The following is a 6,313-nucleotide window of genomic DNA, read 5'->3' on the forward strand; positions in this document are numbered from 1 at the left end:
TAGTAGACATATACCATATTTTTTTTTTTTTAACTTTATATGTTCTTCCTACTCTGCATCTGATTTCTTTCAGCTGATGCTAGCTGTTTTGGAATCTTAATTTAAATGCCAAGCAAAATTATTATTATTTCAACTGCATAAATGTGCATGTAGCTCTCAACCCGGAACTTTAAGACTGATAGTTTCCTCAAACGCTTTCCCGCTTTCTGCGTGCACGCAGCAGCAGCAGCTATGAAAATAATTTTAATAGCATTTAATTTACGCAAATGCCATTAAAAGCTTTTCACTTTTCACTTTACCCAAATCTGATTATTTTGTGCGTTGTTTCGCATTTTGTCGAGCTCTGGTGCCGCGGGGTTTTGTAACTGTTTTGTCAGCTGACAAATTAATTCTGCGATTCCTCGCGATTCCTTTGGCAAATCTTAATGAATGAAGGTATAAGCGATGATGCAATTAGTTGCATTGTCTAGCAAATAATGGTTGATTATTTAAGCCTTTACAAAGATAGGAGAACAAAAGTTGATTAACGATCAGAGTTTCAAGTTTAAGCTTCATGAACTGATGGTCAGAACCGCAGACAAGTTGAGGCAGGAAAAGTAAACATTTCCCTTAAAATCCCACACAGAAATGAACAACAATGTGCGGTGGGTTTTTGGGATGGGTCGGGATTGAAAGGAGCAGATTGGCCACAATGACTGGTTGATAGAGCGAAAGCTTAGCTTGGTGTGCAACTTTAGCCGGCAAATATTGGCAGGACTAAGATTGATGCACGAGATACGGACCTCATACGCTCCCCTAGCAAATGCAAATTACAAAATTCTCATTATTTTATTCATATTACGGCTTAAGTATCCTAATAGACAACTGATAGTAGAATCTATTTTTCTGTGCTTTAGAATATATTTACCAGCGCGCAAATTAAAAACAAACAAGTAAGTAAACAAAATCAAACATTCAATGCATCCTAAAGCCAAACAAACTCTGTCGAGAATTTGTTACTTTTTATGAATATAGTTTATTGTGGATCAAATGGCGTAATTGAAAAGTATTTACACGGGCAAGCCGTTTGAAAAAAAAATAAAATATTTACTATATATATTGTTTGTTTGGTTGGGGAATTAACTGACAAGGTATTAAAACGAAGATGGATTTAAAGAAAACTTTGTACAGATTTTCAAGCTTAAAAACATTTAAAAATGTACAAATAAAACATACCATTGTTTATTTATTAATGTTTTTTTTTATTATACTCATTGCAAAAAAATTTGTTTCACAAGACTACCTATTAAAAACTGCGAAATGACACAAAGCCTGTCTGAAAACTTTTCAGATCAATTACCAATTATTGTAATCCACTTAAAGTTCAGTCAAATCTTCATCTCTTAATTTTCAAAGCGCCACCGAAACCTTAATGGCTGAAAAAAATCAAATGAACTTTGCAAGCAAAGTCATGGAAATCGTAGCAATTATCCGCCAGCGCCCACAAAGTTCCACCAATATTCACTTTTCAGATCCTGTCTGGGAAGCAATTGTAACAAAAATCATTGGAAAAAAATCACAGGGAAAAGAGAAAATAAAGTCAAACAGACACAGTCGGTAAAAAATAGAAAATAATATTTACTTTTGCCATGACAATGTCGTTACAGTGTCTCCAGCGTGGAAAACTTTTTGATGGTGTGTGAGCGAGTCTCTATTCCAGATTATCAGAGGCAGAACCACAGGAGGATACAGATATAGATATGGATATGGGGAACTGGAGACCAGGGTGAAAACGGGATGCAGACGGACTCTGTCTGGCAACAGCCTGGTATTATTGGCTTCTGATTGGGGATTATGTTTTTAATTGACAAACTTGAATAGCTAACGACGTTGTCAGCAACATGGAAGAACAATCGCCATGAAAAAAGTGCCGACAAGCGAATGCATAACAAGCTGGGTTCAGAAGTAAGAGATAGGAAAACAAAGTGCGAGGGAGATGGTGTACTGGGATCGTGAATTTGATATGCAAACATTGGAGGATAAAATTACAATTGGAAGGGAGAAGGATGTTCGAGCAAACTTGGGAGTAGCGAAATGCTTTGAGGCACTTGATGCACTTGATTGCAGCTGGGAGATGCAAATTAATATCTCTCCAAAAGACAAATTAGAGGCAAACTTTCTAAGATATATATATTTGGTATCATAAATTTAAATTCATACACAAATTCCTTAAATTCACTGTTGTGCTTTGTGTTATCAACAATAAATTGAGAAATATTGTAAGTAAACTAAATAAAAAGTTATTTTTGGTAAAATGAATGCCATAAATTGATTTTAATGCATAGTAAAATAGTTTCTAATTCACCATAACTATATTTTAATCCCCCAATTTGAAACAGGTTGTACCCTTTTCCTATTTTCTAAACTACAAAATGCAAATTCAATGGAATTTGAACTAATTCAAGGCAGATTGACATTCCAAACGTGGTTGATTTAGGCTCTTTCCAAAATTGGTTAGAGGCTTCGGAATAGTTGATTGAGCGGGCGAAGTGGTTGCACACACACACGCACCTAGAATCTGTAAATTGTTGACAATATTTACCCCAAACAATTACGTAATTAACAAAAGGTGTTGGCCAAGTTCTGCACAGCACTTAACACACTCTAATCGGATTATGGCCATAAAACACATACATTCTCACAAATGTGCACACAAGTTCTAAGCACATACATGCCACACACACAAACACACACACACATGCAGGCAGCAACTAAACCAACAAAACAAATTGGATAAACATTACGACAATTTGAACAATAATTCTGATTACAGAATTTGCTCGTCCTTGTCCCCTGTTGATCCTTAACCCTCTCAACCGCAGTGTTCCTGGAAATTTGTGCAGCCGCAGATGCAATTAAATGCAAATCGATTTTGTTTGTACTTTGGGCGTCAGTAAACCTGGCACGCCCACCCTTAAACCGACCATGTGTGTGTGCCGTTATATGCTGGCTAACTAATATAATAGTCTTTTTCTGACTTAGTATTCAGAAATTCAGATGCAAATCGAATATTCGCTGTTGTGGAGACCATAATCTTCAATGACATTTATATAATTTTGCTGCACAGAATATAACAACATTATTTATCCCAAATTTATGTTATTCTTTTAAAAATAAAGTCATTGTTATACATCTTTAATCATAGTGTCTTTTTATGTTTAATATTTATATCCTATTTGTATATTTGCTATCTTGGAGCTTTAAATCTTCAGCGACTTGTTTGAAAATTCACTGCAATCGAAATCAATAATGTTTTTGTTTTATTTAAACACATAAAAACATTCATACATACAAAATGCTTATCTTCGTTTGTTTTAGTATTTAAACGTAAGTCTAATGCTTAATAAATATATTTACTTGTATTATTTGTGAAAACACAAACATCTAATTTTCGTGGTGTATCCCTATCTGACATAAGTAGGTCGTCTTGATAATTTGTGGGTCTGCCAATCACAAAGACAAACGGAGACTTATGGTTTTAATTCGCCTAATTAATTGAAAATAATTGTGTCACAAGGAAGCTTATTAATTAATCCAATTATAGCTATGTAGCAGATTAATTGGGAAGCTGATTAAGCTGAATACTATTTTTCAATGAACTTTGATTTAGGTTTTGGGCGCAGTCTCTCAAAATTGCACAAAATTACTGGCACGTAAAACAATAAATTTTCATAATATCCAGCGCACCCACACGTGATAAGCCACGCCCCTCCGCCCCCAAGTTAGGCCACGTGAAAAGTGCAAAATTGCAGCATCAGCGAAATAGACCAAGTCGGGACACCGTCAGGGGCAGACACACAAACTACGAGATTGGGTTTGAGTTTGGGATAGATACAGGCTTGGCCATTCTATGGGAAATGGGTTTGGCCAGCTGAGAAGATTAGCGATATTTGTATGCAAAGCAGCAGGTCAAAAGCAGAAACACTGCAGGGCAGAGTCACCATCAGAAATGCCATTCAAAGTCAGTCCAAAAACGGCAGGAGGCTGGGGCTTCAGGTTCAGATTCAGGGAACAGCAGCGAACACAACGAGGAACGTGTTTCAATTTTTATGACATTTCAATGCAGTTGATGTCAACGAAACGGGTTGAAAATTGCCACTAAAATGAGAGAGAGACCGAAAAGCTCGTTACAATTTTGACAATTCAAATATGCCCCAGGCAATCCCCAGACCCAAACCAAAAATGTATGAACATTTTTCCAGCAGTGCAAAATGTTTCTGGACAGTTTGTAACAATTCAATTGAATTGTAAAATTGCTTAAAAAAATCGCAAAAAACAAGTGGATCAAGAGAAATGGAAAATGTTTTGCAGTAAAGAGAAGACGGGACAAGCTGTATGCAGCAGATGCGGCACATTGCTCATACGCCATGTGGTGTGACGAAATTTCTCGTATCTGTTCTAGTAAACAGACAGCCACTGATAAGCAACATTTCTACGGGATTTGCATACGAAACACATTAGACAGATAAGCTTTAAAAACTGGCCATTAGCTGGAACTGACTGCCATATCTGCATTGGCTAAAATTTTACCTGGAGCTCATTTTAAAATGTTTGCACGCAGCTTCTTGGTGTTCGTTTTATACATTTTTATGTGTTTGCCCAGCTCGAAGGCATTATTTATGACCAAAACGTTTTGCTGCCATATAAACATTAATGCTTTAAAGGTGAAAAGGTTGAATTATTACACTGGGAAAATAGAATATAAGGTTGGAACAAAACTAGACAGTTGGCAGCTAAGATCAAGGGAAAACTGAATATATATTTGATAAATTATATATGTTTTACACTAAGACTAAACAATTCATGATTAATTTATAATTTTCAAACATGCTTAAAAAGTGTTAATTGTTTTTTAATATACTTAACAAAATTAAAGGAAAAAAGTTTTTGTAAGCAATTTTCAGAAAGATTTAATTAAATGTAATATTGTACAGTGTTTAATTTCAAAGCAATTTTCACCATTAAGCCTTTCCTTTTTTCTGTATGAAAAATAAAAATGTGTTGCTTATAAAAGAAGCATTAAAGTTCTTGTGAACTCATTAAACAGGGCTTTGGCAGCTTGGTTATGATGCTTCCGATTCTCGTATTTTGTGTGAATTTTTAAAAATACTTATCAAAGGAAATATGAGTTTTTGTGTCGCTTAAATATGGGTGATCAATGCCAAGTTAAACATATATACATCTTTAGTCGAATGCTGACTGGTTAGCCTTTTCTGCACATCGCGTGGGTGTTACTGAGTAGCCGGGAAAAGGCAGAGAACATCATCAACAGCAACTTAAGTAGCTCAATAAATCTTGAGCTTAACGTTTGTTGAAGCTTCTCCAGTTGGTAAACGTGACTTGAGTGCGACACAAATGTGGGTACTGTGGAGTTCTGTCTGTTTGGCTCGCATATGGGGAGTCCGGGACCCTGAGTATGCAGTAATATTTTACAAATGCTTTCATTGAAATGCAAAAGCTTCTTTCTGGCCCTGGTTACGTGGCCGCTTGTCTCTGGCACCTGGATTTTCCGCAGTGTCTCCGGGGAGCGAGTGGGCCCAAGCGAGCGTGATAAATTAATGCATTAGATGAAAGTGCCGCTTCTGGGGCTACTCAACTGTGGTAATAACACACACCCATAACACCTTTAACTTCTGTCGTTTGAGGGGTTTCCCCGGGCCTTACCAAAAGTCATCTTCGGCTTGGCATTTGCAATTAAATTTAATTAAAAGGTCGGAAGCTTCCTGCCCTGTGTTATCTATTCAAGTCCATCATTCAGACAGTCCACTTAACAATTCAGTTATTCAAATTAAGACGGAGCAAGCGGAGAGAGCGAAAAAAATATTATCAAGACCCGACGACGCCGACTGGCCGCGGATTATTTTAATTTTATTCATTGTGCACACAAAGATAAAAGGTGAAAAGTCTAAATGAATTTTAAATGCTCATTAAGCATACGACGCCGTGGTCCGCCGTTTCCACCCTTTTACTTTGGTCATATTATTTGAGCGAAAAGAGTTCATACATTAAAATGGTATATGTAATATGTATTTAAAAATTAATCAAAGGGTAACGCAAAGGTAAACATTAAAAATGAAATTAAATTTAACTGAATTTCAGAGTATTATTAATTAATATAGCAAATTAATGAAAGTCCTTTCTGAGATTTCTATTATTGGGAAAGTTTGTAGCCACAGCTTAATTTAATTACCCCAATTTAATCCAAACATCTCGCTCAGATCGATGCCCCTAAACTAATTGATAAACCCGAGGCCAAAGCGGGCAGACAAATTCA

General features: G+C 36.2%; 1 long non-coding RNA gene across 1 annotated transcript; it reads left to right on the plus strand.

Annotated features, from left to right (window-relative positions):
• The first annotated feature begins 1,569 nt into the window (after positions 1-1,569).
• Positions 1,570-2,154, plus strand: LOC128258628 (uncharacterized). The gene is made up of 3 exons (XR_008267980.1): positions 1,570-1,592; positions 1,647-1,807; positions 1,861-2,154. It is a non-coding gene; the product is annotated as an uncharacterized LOC128258628 (long non-coding RNA).
• Positions 2,155-6,313: the final 4,159 nt, after the last annotated feature.

The sequence above is a fragment of the Drosophila gunungcola genome (genome assembly GCF_025200985.1).
Source record: "Drosophila gunungcola strain Sukarami chromosome 3L unlocalized genomic scaffold, Dgunungcola_SK_2 000003F, whole genome shotgun sequence".
NCBI lineage: Eukaryota > Metazoa > Arthropoda > Insecta > Diptera > Drosophilidae > Drosophila > Drosophila gunungcola.